Raw genomic sequence first — 17,015 nt, forward strand, 5'->3', positions numbered from 1 at the left:
GTCATTGTATGTAGTGTAGACACCTGAGGGCGGATTTCAGCATCTGAGTCCTCTCCTACTAGTTCAAAGGTGTCAGGAAAACATTCCTCAATGTACAATAGTTTTGGTCCAGAGAGCCACGCTGTGCTTCCTTGTCGACTTGCGTCAACTGCTCTAGTTGCATCATCTGCGGGATTCTGGTCTGTGGGTATGTAATGCCACTACTGTGGGTGAACTGATCTCCTGATTCGTAGCACTCTGTTATTGACATAAACGTAGAATCACCTGGTTTCGTTGTGGATATATCCCAGGACTACTTTGCTGTCTGAGTAGAACTTGGCCTGTGTCAGGTCGATATCCATTTCGGATGCGATGAACTCCGCTAACTCAACGGCTAAGATTGCGGCACAAAGCTCTAACCTGGGTATAGTGTGCTCTGGTTGTGGTGCGAGTTTGGCCTTTCCCATGATGAAACCAATGTGGCACTGACATTTGGAGTCTACAGTTTTGAGGTAGGCAACAGCGGCAATTGCTTTGACAGAAGCATCTGCAAATACGTACAGTCTTTGGCTCTGTATCTCAGTAGATGGCACAGGGGTGTACGGTCTCGGCGCATGCAGGTTGGAGAGTGCCGCTAACGAGTTCTTCCACTTTTCCCACTGGATCCTCTTGTCAGGTGGCAGAGGTGCCTCCCAGTCAGATGTTTCCCTAGTTAAATCTCTTAGTAGGGCCTTGCCTTTTATAGTAACAGGAGCTGCGAAACCCAAGGGATCGTACAGACTGTTGATGGTAGACAGGACGCCTCTACGTGTGAAAGGCCTTTCTTCCTGGCTGACCTGAAAGGTGAAAGTGTCTGATTGTAGATTCCAGAGATGCCCGAGGCTGCGTTGCATTGGTGCGGGGTCTGACCCCAGGTCCAGGTCTCTGAGACCATTACATAGGTCCTGAGAAGGGAACGCTTCCATGAATTCTTGGCTGTTTGAGGCTATTTTATGAAGCCTAAGGTTCGAGCAGGCAAGCATGTCCTGGGCTCTCCTGAGAAGACTGATGGCAGTCTCATTTGAAGGCATGGCTTTTAGACAGTCATCGACATAAAAGTCTTTTTCTATGAATTGTCTGACATCTGCTCCGTATTCTGGTTCTCCTTCCTGAGCTGACCTTTTGAGTCCATAAATGGCGACTGCAGGTGAAGGACTGTTGCCAAAGATGTGCACTCTCATGCGATACTCTGTGACTTCTTTAGTAGGATCATTGTCTCTGTACCAGAAGAATCTTAGGAAGTTCCTGTCTCTCTCTCTCACAAGGAAACAATGGAACATTTGCTGGATGTCAGCGATGAAGGCAATGGAATCCTTACGGAAGCGCATAAGTACACCCAGTAGTTTGTTATTGAGGTCTGGTCCTGTCAGCAGAACGTCATTCAGGGAGACATCATTAAATTTAGCACTGGAATCAAACACGACTCTGATCTGGCCTGGTTTTTTAGGGTGGTAAACTCCGAACATGGGTAGGAACCAGCATTCTTCAGAGTCTTTGAGAGTGGGAGCTAGTTCTGCGTGACAGTTTTTAAAAATCTTTGACATGAAGGAGAAAAAGTGATCTTTCATCTCTGGTTTCTTTTGCAGATTACGAATGAGAGAGGAGAAACGTTGTAATGCCTGATTTCTGTTGTTCGGTAGACGTGGTCTGTGGGTTTTGAAGGGAAGAGGTGCGACCCAGCTGTTGGTCTCATCTTTAACGAGTCCCTTGTCCATTACCTCTAAGAACAACTTGTCCTTCACCGACATTGCCACTTGGTTGTCCTGTTTAGTTCTCTGGAAGACTGTGCACCCTAACTGATCCTCATAGCTTCCCGACACTATATTGCTGTCGTGAGTAAAGTCTATTAGATGGTTGGGCAGTTGGATGCTGTGTGGCAGTTCCCTGACATGGAACTCATTGTTACAAGGTTGAAACAGAGATGGATGTCCTTTCTCCAATGTATTTGTCAGCATGCTTGTCACAGAAGATGGGGCGTGCATGCTGTTGTGAATTCTGTGGCTGAGTTCACTTCTGTGGTCACAAGTGGTATTGCAGTCTCTGGGCTTCCTCCCTCAGGTGTTTTGGTGAGCTCGTTGGCTGTCTTGCTATTTAGCTCCACCTGAGTCTGTCTTCCTTGCTCCTTGTCAATGTTCCAGTGTTGGATCTGAGCTACTGCATCTTTCCTTGGGCCTGCTGCTCTGCTAGATAAGTGCTTCTAGTTTGTTTTCTGTTTTTTCTGTCCAGCTTGCTATTAACTTTTGCTGGAAGCTCTGAGAAGCAAAGGGGTGCACCGCCGTGCTGTTAGTTCGGCACGGTGGGTCTTTTTGCCCCTTTGCGTGGTTTTCGTTTTAGGGTTTTTTGTAGACTGCATAGTTCTCTTTGCTATCCTCGCTCTGTCTAGAATATCGGGCCTCACTTTGCTGAATCTATTTCATTCCTACGTTTGTCTTTTCATCTTGCTAACAGTCATTATATGTGGGGGGGCTGCCTATTCCTTTGGGGTATTTCTCTGAGGTAAGTCAGGCTTGTATTTCTATCTTCAGGCTAGTCAGCTCCTCAGGCAGTGCCGAGTTGCATAGGTAGTGATAGGCGCAATCCACTGCTGCTTATAGTTGTGTGAGGATAGATCAGGTACTGCAGTCTACAGAGATTCCACGTCTCAGAGCTCGTCCTATTGTTTTTGGTTATTGCCAGATCTCTGTATGTGCGCTGATTACTGCACACTGTGTTGCCTGATTGCCAGCCATAACAGTACAAGGAGCCCCACCAATGATTCCCAATAGAGGGAAAAAAGAAATCCTGACATCATTTTTTTTTCTTAGCTCTGTCTTCAGTCTTTTTTTTCCCCTAGACATTAGAGTGCTTCAGGACACAGCTGTGGACATGGATATTCAGGCTCTGTGCTCCTCAATGGATAATCTCGTTGTAAATGTACAAAAGATTCAAGATACTATTGATCAGAAATCGATGCTAGAACCAAGAATTCCGATTCCTGATTTGTTTTTTGGTGACAGAACTAAGTTCCTGAGCTTCAGAAATAATTGTAAGCTATTTTTGGCCTTGAAACCTCATTCTTCTGGTAATCCTATTCAACAGGTTTTGATTATTATTTCTTTTTTGCGCGGCGACCCACAGGACTGGGCGTTTTCTCTTGCACCAGGAGATTCTGCATTGAGTAATGTTGATGCATTTTTCCAGGCGCTGGGATTGCTTTACGATGAGCCTAATTCAGTGGATCAGGCTGAGAAAAGTCTGCTGGCTTTATGCCAGGGTCAGGATGATGTAGAAGTATATTGTCAGAAATTTAGGAAGTGGTCAGTACTCACTCTGTGGAATGAATCTGCACTAGCGGCTTTGTTCAGAAAGGGTCTCTCTGAAGCTCTTAAGGATGTAATGGTGGGATTTCCTATGCCTGCTGGTTTGAATGAGTCTATGTCCTTGGCCATTCAGATCGGTCGTCGCTTGCGCGAGCGTAAATCTGTGCACCATCTGGCGGTATTGTCTGAGAGTAAACCTGAGCCTATGCAGTGCGACAGGACTATGACTAAAGTAGAACGGCAAGAACACAGACGTCTGAACAGACTGTGTTTCTATTGTGGTGATTCTACTCATGCTATTTCTAATTGTCCTAAACGCACTAGGCGGTTCGATAGCTCTGCCGTTATTGGTACTGTACAGTCCAAATTCCTTTTGTCCATTACCTTAATGTGCTCTTTGTCATCGTATTCTGTCATGGCGTTTGTGGATTCAGGCGCTGCCCTGAATCTGATGGATTTGGATTATGCTAAACGTTGTGGATTTATCTTGGAGCCTTTGCGGTGTACTATTCCGTTGAGAGGAATTGATGCTACACCTTTGGCCAAGAATAAGCCTCAGTACTGGGCCCAGCTGACCATGTGCATGGCTCCTGCACATCAGGAAGTTATTCGCTTTCTGGTACTGCATAATTTGCATGATGTGGTCGTGTTGGGGTTGCCATGGCTACAAACCCATAATCCAGTATTGGATTGGAACTCTATGTCGGTAACCAGCTGGGGTTGTCAGGGAGTACATGGTGATGTTCCATTTTTGTCTATTTCGTCATCCATTCCTTCTGACATCCCAGAGTTCTTGTCTGACTTTCAAGATGTATTTGAAGAGTCCAAGTCTGATGCCCTACCTCCGCATAGGAATTGTGATTGTGCTATCGATTTGATTCCTGGTAGTAAATTCCCTAAGGGTCGTTTATTTAATTTGTCCGTACCTGAACACACCGCTATGCGCAGTTATGTGAAGGAGTCTCTGGAGAAGGGACATATTCGCCCATCGTCGTCACCATTGGGAGCAGGGTTCTTTTTTGTAGCCAAGAAGGATGGTTCGCTAAGACCGTGTATTGATTACCGCCTTCTTAATAAGATCACTGTTAAGTTTCAGTATCCCTTGCCATTGATTTCTGACTTGTTTGCTCGGATTAAGGGGGCTAGTTGGTTTACTAAGATTGACCTTCGTGGTGCGTATAATCTGGTGAGAATCAGGCAGGGAGATGAATGGAAAACTGCATTTAATACGCCCGAGGGTCATTTTGAGTATCTAGTAATGCCGTTCGGACTTGCCAATGCTCCATCTGTGTTTCAGTCTTTTATGCATGACATCTTCCGTGAGTATCTGGATAAATTCTTGATTGTTTACTTGGATGACATTTTGATCTTCTCAGATGATTGGGAGTCTCATGTGAAGCAAGTCAGAATGGTTTTTCAGGTCCTGCGTGCTAATTCCTTGTTCGTGAAGGGATCAAAGTGTCTCTTCGGTGTGCAGAAAGTTTCATTTTTGGGGTTCATCTTTTCCCCTTCTACTATCGAGATGGATCCGGTTAAGGTTCAGGCCATCCAGGATTGGACTCAGCCGACATCTCTAAAAAGTCTGCAGAAATTCCTGGGCTTTGCTAATTTTTATCGTCGCTTCATCTGTAATTTTTCTAGCATTGCCAGACCATTGACCGATTTGACCAAGAAGGGTGCTGATTTGGTTAATTGGTCTTCTGCTGCCGTGGAAGCTTTTCAGGAGTTGAAGCGTCGTTTTTGCTGTGCCCCTGTGTTGTGTCAACCTGATGTTTCTCTTCCGTTCCAGGTCGAGGTTGATGCTTCTGAGATTGGTGCAGGGGCGGTTTTGTCACAGAGAGGTTCTGGTTGCTCAGTGTTCAAACCATGTGCTTTCTTTTCCAGGAAATTTTCTGCTGCTGAGCGTAATTATGATGTGGGCAACCGAGAGTTGCTGGCCATGAAGTGGGCATTCGAGGAGTGGCGTCATTGGCTTGAGGGTGCTAAGCATCGCGTGGTGGTTTTGACTGATCATAAGAACCTTACTTATCTTGAGTCTGCCAAGCGCTGGAATCCTAGACAGGCCCGTTGGTCGTTATTTTTTGCTCGTTTTGATTTTGTGATTTCATACCTTCCGGGCTCTAAAAATGTGAAGGCGGATGCTCTGTCTAGGAGTTTTGTGCCCGACTCTCCGGGGTTATCTGAGCCAGCGAGTATCCTCAAGGAAGGAGTCATTGTGTCTGCCATCTCCCCTGATTTGCGGAGAGTGTTGCAGAAATTTCAGGCTAATAAACCTGATCGTTGTCCGGCCGAGAAACTGTTCGTCCCTGATAGGTGGACTAGTAAAGTTATCTCTGAACTTCATTGTTCGGTGCTGGCCGGTCATCCAGGAATCTTTGGTACCAGGGAGTTGGTTGCTAGATCCTTCTGGTGGCCATCTCTGTCACGGGATGTGCGTACTTTCGTGCAGTCCTGTGGGATTTGTGCTAGGGCTAAGCCCTGCTGTTCTCGTGCCAGTGGGTTGCTTTTGCCCTTGCCGGTCCCAAAGAGGCCTTGGACACATATTTCGATGGATTTCATTTCTGACCTTCCCGTTTCTCAAAAAATGTCGGTCATTTGGGTGGTCTGTGATCGCTTTTCTAAAATGGTCCATCTGGTGCCCTTGGTTAAATTGCCTTCCTCCTCTGATTTGGTGCCTTTGTTCTTCCAGCATGTGGTTCGTTTACATGGCATTCCTGAGAATATTGTTTCTGACAGAGGTTCCCAGTTTGTCTCGAGGTTCTGGCGAGCCTTTTGTGGTAGGATGGGCATTGACCTATCTTTCTCCTCGGCCTTCCATCCTCAGACTAATGGCCAGACCGAACGAACCAATCAGACCTTGGAAACATATCTGAGATGTTTTGTTTCCGCTGACCAGGATGATTGGGTGTCATTTTTGCCGTTGGCTGAGTTCGCCCTTAATAATCGGTCCAGCTCGGCTACCTTGGTCTCTCCATTTTTCTGTAATTCTGGGTTCCATCCTCGTTTCTCTTCAGGACAGGTTGAGTCTTCGGACTGTCCTGGTGTGGATTCTGTGGTGGATAGGTTGCAGCAGATCTGGACTCAGGTAGTGGACAATTTGACCTTGTCCCAGGAGAAGGCTCAGCTTTTCGCTAATCGCAGACGCCGTGTGGGACCCCGACTTCGTGTTGGGGATCTGGTTTGGTTATCTTCTCGTCATATTCCTATGAAGGTTTCCTCTCCTAAATTTAAACCTCGTTTTATTGGTCCGTATAGGATTTCTGAAATTCTCAATCCGGTGTCTTTTCGTCTGACCCTCCCAGACTCCTTTTCCATACATAATGTATTCCATAGGTCGTTGTTGAGGAGATACGTGGCACCTATGGTTCCATCTGTGGAGCCTCCTGCCCCTGTTTTGGTGGGGGGGGAATTGGAGTATATTGTGGAGAAGATTTTGGATTCTCGTGTCTCTAGACGGAAACTCCAGTATCTGGTCAAATGGAAGGGTTATGCTCAGGAAGATAATTCCTGGGTTTTTGCCTCTGATGTCCATGCCCCAGATCTTGTTCGTGCCTTTCATGTGGCTCATCCTGGTCGGCCTGGGGGTTCTGGTGAGGGTTCGGTGACCCCTCCTCAAGGGGGGGGGTACTGTTGTGAATTCTGTGGCTGAGTTCACTTCTGTGGTCACAAGTGGTATTGCAGTCTCTGGGCTTCCTCCCTCAGGTGTTTTGGTGAGCTCGTTGGCTGTCTTGCTATTTAGCTCCACCTGAGTCTGTCTTCCTTGCTCCTTGTCAATGTTCCAGTGTTGGATCTGAGCTACTGCATCTTTCCTTGGGCCTGCTGCTCTGCTAGATAAGTGCTTCTAGTTTGTTTTCTGTTTTTTCTGTCCAGCTTGCTATTAACTTTTGCTGGAAGCTCTGAGAAGCAAAGGGGTGCACCGCCGTGCTGTTAGTTCGGCACGGTGGGTCTTTTTGCCCCTTTGCGTGGTTTTCGTTTTAGGGTTTTTTGTAGACTGCATAGTTCTCTTTGCTATCCTCGCTCTGTCTAGAATATCGGGCCTCACTTTGCTGAATCTATTTCATTCCTACGTTTGTCTTTTCATCTTGCTAACAGTCATTATATGTGGGGGGGCTGCCTATTCCTTTGGGGTATTTCTCTGAGGTAAGTCAGGCTTGTATTTCTATCTTCAGGCTAGTCAGCTCCTCAGGCAGTGCCGAGTTGCATAGGTAGTGATAGGCGCAATCCACTGCTGCTTATAGTTGTGTGAGGATAGATCAGGTACTGCAGTCTACAGAGATTCCACGTCTCAGAGCTCGTCCTATTGTTTTTGGTTATTGCCAGATCTCTGTATGTGCGCTGATTACTGCACACTGTGTTGCCTGATTGCCAGCCATAACAGCATGCGTCCCAAGCATACGTTGCCAATTATGACCCATCCTAGGTCTAGCCTTTGGGCATAGGGAGCATTGTGGAGTCCATTGATATGACGTCTCACTTTATGAACCTGCAGGATATCTCTCCCCAACAGCAGAATTATCTGGGCCTGATGGTCGAGTTCTGGTATAACGTGTGCTATTCGTTTTAAGTGAGCGTGATGGATTGCTACATCTGGTGTAGGGATTTCAGATCTATTGTCTGGGATCTGGTTACATTCGATGATCGTAGGTAGTGGTAGGCAGAATTGTCCGTCTAAAGACTCGATCTGGTAGTCAGTAGCTTTCCTGCCTGCTGTTGTCACAGTACCTGCACACGTCTTTAAGGAGTAGGGAGTGGTTGGCCCTTTGATGATGAATAGGTCAAAGAACGTTGATCTAGCCAAGGATCGATTACTTTGATCATCCAAGATAGCATACAGTCTTACAGCTTGGTCTCTATGGCCCTTCGGGTATACTTTGACGAGGCATATTTTTGAACAGGACCTACTGTCTATTGTCCCTTCGCAGACCTCGGTGCAATGTGAAGTGATCTCTGGCGTAGCTGTATCAGTGTTCCTTACCTCCCCGCCATGCTCACTGTCAGCAGGCGTGTTTTGTGTACTCCATCAAGCTGTGCCAGGGTGTAGAGCGGTGTTATGGTCTGTTGTGCCACATTCTGTGCATTTTACACTGACCTTGCAATCCTTGGCGAGATGAGTTGTGGCCGAGCTGCACTTGTAGCAGATACCGTTTTCTTTCAGGAAGCTTCTGCGATCTGGCATAGATTTTCATATGTATAAAAAGGAATAAAAATGGAAATTAGGTCACCGCGCTACCTTGCTCTTAAGAAATAGACAAATAAACTAAAAGGTACCCACAGAAAGAAAAGAATGAGCACTTACTTAGTAACTGAAGTGCCGATACTGGATCGGCACTTCAGTTAATAAGTAAGTGCTCATTCTTTTCTTTCTGTGGGTACCTTTTATTTTATTTATTCCTTTTTATACATATGACAGGCTTGGCCAGTAGCCATCTAGGCACCAGCAGCTTCTCCCACTTTCACGCTCATTACCGCTTGGAGTGCCGGTGTATTTACTATATTATGGCATAGATTTTCCTCTGAAGGCTCTGCATTTCAGGAGAGGATGAGGCTTCTGATGAAGTGGGCACTGCTTGTCAGAGTCCTGCACCTTTGTCTCTGATTGGGAGCAGCCAGCAGACCTGTAATTAGAATCTGAAGAAAAAACATAAGTCTTGTGTACTGCTACAGATGTTCTGCGTGGATTTGCAGGTGGTGATGGTGTGGCATATGGTATTGCAAAGTCAAAGCTGGGATCATTTCTAATTCTCGCTTGTTGGTGTATGAAATCTACAAAAACGGAGAAGGGAGGGAATGGAACGCTGTGTTTGTATTTGTACGGGGAACCATGTGTGAGCCACCTCTCCTGTAGATTGTAGGGCAACTTCTGGACTATAGGGTTAACACCTCTGGCTGTGTCGAGAAATGCAAGTCCCTGTAGGTCGTCCTCGTATTTGGCAACTTGGACTTCCTTCAGCAGGTCGCTTAGCTCTCTAAGTTTCTGGAGACCTTTGTTAGATATTTTAGGAAAGTCATCGATTCTTTTGAACAAGGCTCTTTCTATTACTTCTGCTGAGCCGTAACACTCATCCAGCCTTTTCCAGATCTCTTTGAGGCCAGTCTCAGGGCGGTTTATATTAATGTCTCTGATCCTTACTGCGTGTTTGACTGACTCTTCTCCCAGGTATTTGACTAACAATTCTAGCTCTTCCCTGTGTTGTAGCCCCAAGTCTCTAATGACATTTTGGAAGGAAGCTTTCCAAGCTCTGTAACCTTCAGCTCGGTCAGTGAATTTCATGAGTCCCTTGGCAACCAGTTCACGTCGTGTGAAGAACTTGGCAAATTCTGTTGTGAACCGGTTGTCAGCAGAGTATACTGGTGATGGGTCGCCCTGATAGCGATGTGAGGTGCGTTCGTACCTGATAGTGTCCTCATGGTGGCGCCAGCCGGTGTCGTATTGCTTCGGCCTGATGTACGGTGTGTCAGCAGGGTGATCCACGTTGGTTACCTGATGAGGGGCAAGGTAGTCATTAGCAGAGTTGTTTTGCCTCACGTTTTCGAATTTGTTTCTGTCCTGAGCTTCGTGACGACTCTCGCTCACTTCGCTGGAGACGTCGTATTCTGGTTTTGGTACTGGTTCAGAGTTATAGTTTGGATCAGGAAGTCATTAACATACTGAGATGTGCGTTGTGGTGAGTCTTGCAGTGGAAACTCCAGACTCGACGTACTGCTTTGGCTATGCAGCTTGGGATTTTGCGCGGCTTCTAGCGATTCTGCTTCGGCGAGGGCTGCGGCAGCTTCCCTTTTTGCTGCTAGGCTTTCTAAGGCGGCATCAACACGTGCTTTCTCTAACTGCGTCCTTCTCTCTTGGTCGGCTCTCTCATGATCTATGCGTGCTTTCTCTAACTGCGACCTTCTCTCTTGGTCGGCTCTCTCATGAGCTATGCGTGCTTTCTCTAACTGCGACCTTCTCTCTTCATCATCTAGGCGTGCTTTTTCTAATTTAAGTTGCATCTCTTGGTCAGCAAAGCTCACTCATATTTTGGCAGCTTCAGCATTTGCGCGGGCAATGGCGACCGCGCTGCTGATGGATGTTGTCTTTGAGGAGACGGAAGTAACAGATCTTGTCCTATGCGATTTGTGAGACATGGTGTCTTGGGAAAGTGCTTGGCTGTGCAGAGATTGCTGCAGCTTTATTTAGTCTCTGAGTAGCCGGTGACTTGAATCCCACTAGCTGGATGGCTGCCGTTTCACTGTTCTGTCCTCACTAGCTGAGGCAGGCTCATACATAGCTATACAGTCAGCTAAACCGCTATACCGGGGTCCAATAAGGAGACTGGGGTTGAGTCTGTGCTTTATTAAACGTAGTGGTATATTGATGCGGTGAAACTGTGAACAATGATATACATAGAATCAGTGCATGGTATAGAACAGATACATAATACACATGATATACATTATGCATAACATTTAGAAGGCTAGAAACTGAACTGGGAGTACAACTGGCTAGGCTAGGCTAATATGGAGCAGAAATATCTATAGGAAGCATAAAGACATACCGGCAATGCAATCGCAAGGGGGATGAAGTGAAGCGTCTTTCCTTGAAGGCAGACTGAGGAAAGTGAAAGGAAAAAATGGAGGGAAATGGAGGCTGAGCTACCATAATGCATTGCAAAGGAGGAGGAGAATCAGACATGGATAATACAAACACAGAAGATTGAACTGTCAACATAACTCTGACCGCTAGAGGGAGCCAAAGCACTAAAAACAAATAAAGATATGAACATCTATACTGAGAAACCTGCAATTACGCAAACAGATAATCAGGGTAACAATATTAGATGGCGGAGACAGAACAGAAGGGGGAAAATCCCCCCCCCATACTGACGCCTCTTTTATGGATATAGAATTCCTTATTAAAGGAAAAATAGTTTTTAGTTAATAAAAAATCCACTGCTTGGACGGCAAAAATTTGGATTTCTTGTTTTAAACCACTAGTTTTTTTTAGGAAATATTCTAAAGCTTCCAAGCTTATTTTATGGGGTATTGAGGGGTATAGGGCTACCATATCTGCCATAATCCAACTCATGTTATTTTCCCACTCAAAATTTTCAAAGGTTTGTATCACTGATTTGGTGTCTTTAATAAGCCCCAGAATATATTTTACCATTGGCTGCAGTAGATGATCTTTCCACATTCCTAATCTTTCTGTTAATGACCTTATACCTGAAATAATTGGTTGAAACACTGGTGAAAAAACATTCTTGTGAATTTTAGGTAACGCGTGGTAGATTGGTGTTACCGGAAATTGCACATGCACAAACTCCACAAATTTTTGATCCAGGACCCCCATTGCTTTTCCTTCTTGTAATAATTTACATATTTCTTCCTGGAATTCTTTAGTAGGACCTTTCTTCAATTTATCATAAATGTCTAAGTTATTCAACATATTTTGATTACATCTATAATAAATATCGGCATCCAAGACCACTACTCCTCCTCCTTTGTCCGCTTTTTTATGGTAAGTTTTTTATTATTCCTCAACTTGTTCAGTGCTTCAAATTCCTTTTTAGTTAAATTTCCTTTTTTCATTTTTTTGAGTGCGGTTGTTTTTTCCAGTTGGACCAGATCTTGCTCTATTACCTCTTGAAAATGGTAAAGGACTTGTGGTCTTGATTGCATCGGGTAGTAGAATGGATTACTGGTCACAAAACCTTCAATTCCTCTACTCTCATACATTTCTGTTTCTGCCTCTAGTTGTCTTAAATTCACAGTGCTTATTAACTCTTGAAAATTAGGCACAGGATTGTACAATATATTGCTATTCACATTGTTTGTACTGGCATAGTTTTGTTCCTCTTCCTCTGAAGAATCTAGAAAATGGCATATTTAAATGTAAGATTTCGGGCAAATTTATTTACATCTAATAGGGTCTTGAACAAATTGAATTTATTTGTGGGAGCAAAGCCCATTTCTTTTGCAAGGACAGAAATTTCCTCCTCTGACAGTATATAGCCAGACAGGGCAGATTGATAATGATTTTTCTTTCTCCTCAGGTATCTTGTCCCATCTTTCCTCCCTGCCCTGTGCCTCCGTTTTTTGCCACAATACTTCTAGAATTATTCTGGTTATCCTTGTCTATTGGTGCTCTTGTAGAATCATTGGTGTCAATGGAAATCACAGAAGACGTAGAACCAGTGGATATATCAAGGTTTGAGAAACTAACATTCCTTTTTGAATTTTTATTTAGTTGTTCATGGTTCTTTTTTAAAATTGATCTATGACGTTTCTATGCCATTTTTAAAATCATGAGTGTATCAAAATTGCCTGACCTTTTTTGTTACCTGTTTTTAGCATAAATAAATAAATACTGTATAAACTGGAGTATAAGCCGAGATTTGCAGCCTTTTTTTAGGCTGAAGGTGCCCCTCTCGGCATATACTCGAGTCATTGTCCCAGGGGGTCGGTAGGGGAAGGGGAGTGGCAGGAGTGGTGGCTGTCACATCATACTCACTCCCTCATGGCGTGGTCTCTGCACGTCCCTGCTTCTCAGATGGTCTCCGGCACCTGCAGCTCTTCCTGTGTTCAGCGGTCATTTGGTACCGCTCATTAAAGTAATGAATATGTACACGACCCCATTCCCATAGGCGTGGAGCGCATATTCATTACTTTAATGAGCGGTACCATGTGACCACTGAACAATCTGCCGGCACGCAGAGACCATTGGAGAGACAGGGAAATACAGAGAGATCGCACCAGGAGGGGGTGAGTATGAGGGAGGAGGGTGAGCCATGGAACGGGGACAGGTGAATATCGCAAGTGCCGGGGGCCTGGCCCCCATAGCGTGCCGGTGTCCCCGCCTGCTCAGAACACCGGCACTTGGCCCCCAGCGACAAGAGGTGAGTATGTCTTTTTTCTTTTTAATCGCAGAGGCAGCAGCATATGGGGCATATTATTCTATGGAGCATCTTATGGGGCCACCAACCTTTATGGAGCAGCATATGGGGCATATTATTCTATGGAGCATCTTATGGGGCCATCAACCTTTATGGAGCAGCATATGGGGCATATTATTCTAGGGAGCATCTTATGGGGCCATCATCTTTTATGGAGCATTATATGGGCCATATTATTCTATGGAGCATCTTATGGGGCCATCATTAACCTTTTAAGCAGCATTATATGGGGAATATTTTAATATGGAGCATCTTATGGGGCCATTATTAACCTTTGTGCATCATATTATATTTAACCTACAGATGTCCCAATTAATTTTACTTTTATTGGTATCCATTTTTATTTTTTAAATTTACGAGTAGCTGCTGTATTTCCCATCCTAGGCTTATACTCAAGTCAATACGTTTTCCCAGTTTTTTGTGGCAAAATTAGGGGTCTCGGCTTATACTTGGGTCGTCTTATACTTGAGTATATACGGTAGATGTTTTAAGAAACCTTGGATTTCCTGGGATCATTCGTCCAAAAAGGTGCTGTATGTCAACTATTTGAAACAAATTGTGAGGTCCATTTTCTCCCGTTACTATTGTGAAAATGCTAAATTTGAGGCTAAAAAACATGTCTGTGGGAAAAATGTGATTGTTTCTATTTTCTTGCCTCATCATTATAAACTTCTGTTAAGCACTGTGGGTTTCAAGGTGCTCAATACGTATCTAGATAAGTTAATTGAGGGGTATAGCTTCTAAAATGGTGTCACTTGTGGGGGGGGTTCCACTGTTTATGCACATCACTTGCTCTCCAAACACAACATGGCATCCGCTAATTATTCCAGTAAATATTGCAATTTTAAAAAGTCAAATGGAGCTCCTTCCTTTCCAAGCCCTGCCGTGCGCCCAAAATGTAATTTTTTTCCGCCAACTAATATGGGTATCGGCATGCTCAGCAGAAATTGCACACCAAATTGTATGGTTCGTTTTCTCCTGTTATCCCTGAGAAAGTAAAAAAATTGGGTCTAAGTGAACATTTTTGTGAAAAAAATGTAAATGTTTATTTCTTCCTTCCACATTCCATCAATTCCTGTGAAGCATCTGAAGGGTTAGTAACTTCTTGAATGTGGTTTTAAGCACCTTAAGGGGTGCAAGTTTTAGAATGGTGTCACTTTGGGGTATTTTATGTCATATAGGCCCCTCAAAGTCACTTCAAAAGTGATGTGGTCTGTAAATAAAATGGTTTTGAAAACATTTTTATAAAATGATAAATCACTGGTCAACTTTTAACCCTTATAATTTCCTAAAAAATATGTTTCAAAGCTTGTGCTGATGTAAAGTAGACATGTGGGAAAGGTTATTCATTAACTATTTTGCGTGACATGACTCTTTGATTTAAGGGCATAAAAATTAAACGTTTGAGAATTGCTAAATTTTTCCTACATTTTTGATTTTTTTCACAAATAAACGTAAGAAATGTTACCACTATCATGAAGTACAATACGTCATGAAAAAAACATTCTCAGAATCAGTGAGATCCATTGCAGCACTCCATAGTAAAGTGACAGTGGTTAGAATTGAAAAAATTGGCCTGGTCAGGAAGGCGAAAACAGGATTTGGGGTAAAGGGGTTAACAATGAATTGTTAAAAATGTGAAAAATCCAATAGTTTACACCATTTAATGGCTAACTAAAAAGATGATAACAAGTAACAAGCTTTCTAGACTACTCAGGTCTCTTGATTAAGCAATCTATTCCTGATGAAGGGACCTGCTTAATCTTGAAAGCTTGTTATTTGCTCTTGTTTTTGGTTAGTGTTTAAAAGATGTCAACTACTGAGGATTCTCAATTTTGATTATTTTTCTATCTACTGGCTAACAGATATATTTTTCCTGTACAAAAATGAACAAAACTGATACAATATCCAGACAGAATAAAGACTGCAGTTGTTGTCAAAGTCTCTTCAAATTACTGACATGAAATTATGCAAATTACATGAAATTAGTAGTCGTGTATCCAATTATTTTATGTGTAATAACTGAGATCTAAGGTGTAAGGTTTCTCCTTATGGAGAGTGACATACCAGCTCTGGCTTGTCAAAGTAAGGAAGCTTATTCGCCATGCAATGCTCCTCTGGGAAATTTAATATCCAAATTGCCTCTTCTGAGAAAAAGAGGACTTAAACTCTATAGCGCCACCAGTTGGAAGTAGCTATAAGCTTCAAGGACAAAAATATGCTACTTTCAGGGTGTCTTTGGTTCTTTGGTTGAGGTTAAGAGGTTCGGAGTGGTGATCTGTGCTTGTTGGGAGATTTCTAATAGGATCCAACAGACGTGAATCCAGAAGAGTTTTAAAAGTTCACATCTGTTTGATGCTATTGGAATTCTCCCAATAAGTGCAGATTACCGCTCCCATCCTTCTAATCTCTATATCTATGTCAGTTTCCTCTGTCCTGGGGATGCTACAGAAGCTGAACTTGCCTTGTTACTTTAGATGTGGGTTTCAGAATCCCAGAAGGTAAGCAGATCTCTGATATCCTACAATAATAATTTACCGGATAAGACCTTATTTGCATTTATTTTCTCCGAACTCTACCAAGGGTATCTTTGGTTGACAGATAGGAAGTCAGAGGAACCACCAAATTGCTGATGATTTTGCAATGTACCTTTCAAAGTTATTATGCACTTAGTTGGCATGGAAAATGGCTATGTCATGAGTTGGTGAAGGGCCAAAAGGCAATTTTACATCCCTGTAGCATCTCAAAGTTCATAAATGCTGGAATTTTACTGCTAGTAGAGGTCCAGCTTACCCATGGAAATGTCCATATACTGTCACAGGTAACAGCAAATCATCCCAACTATAAACCTAATGTCACAATTGTTTGTCAAATACCTCAGTTCAAGCAAAATTGTTGTCTCAAGCAAATCTGCTGAAGCCATCAAGCTAGCTGCGTCGTCTGTGACTCTATTACCAAGTTTTTTACATGTGAGGAAAATTCTTCAATTGACCACTATGTACACTGATATCCCTCTCTCATCTGCTCTACCCATCAGGGCCACTACATAGTATATATTTAAGGGAATACCATTCTATATCTTGTTTTTACAAGCAAAAGCCTCAGTTGCATGTTATAGGCAAGGGGCACCGCACAGTGGTGGTCCACCCAGATTAGAAACTACACCAACTCCAAGAAACTAGAAGATTTAGGAGAATGAAGAGTACACACCGGTGAATAAAAAGTTCAATTTTTATTGAAATACAATATAAAATCCGAAATATAACTGTGACATGTTGACTTTCAGGAATAGACAAAGGCACCAGGGTTAACACTCATAAATATAACATAATTGCACAAACCCCATGCATCCATGTCAGTGATGCAAAGAAAGTGCTGCTGTGCTAATTAGTAATACAAGGCAAGGCCAAACACCAAAAGTAAATAATACCCAACAGTGGGGAAGTAGTTATAAAGCGTGTGCGTACTGCACCACTTTCTCAAGGGGATGCACTTCATAGAACAAAAAGGACCTTCTTAAGCCCCGGATGGAAGGTCACATGGTCAAAAACGACCAAGCATCTTCGGCGCATGCGCAGTGTGCCCACCAGGTCCCAGCAGCTACAACACAGGCGTCCAGTGTTACTGCGCATGTGCAGGGAGGGGGGTGTCCCTGAGCGAGCACAGGAGGTTAAAGGACACCCGGCCGCATGCTGGTCACTGGGGGCAACAGCTGGCATGTGCACAGCCGCAGAAGGGCCACATAACATCAATATTTAAAGCGATACAA

This window comes from Ranitomeya imitator, chromosome 4 (genome assembly GCF_032444005.1).
Source record: "Ranitomeya imitator isolate aRanImi1 chromosome 4, aRanImi1.pri, whole genome shotgun sequence".
NCBI classification, from domain to species: Eukaryota; Metazoa; Chordata; class Amphibia; order Anura; family Dendrobatidae; genus Ranitomeya; species Ranitomeya imitator.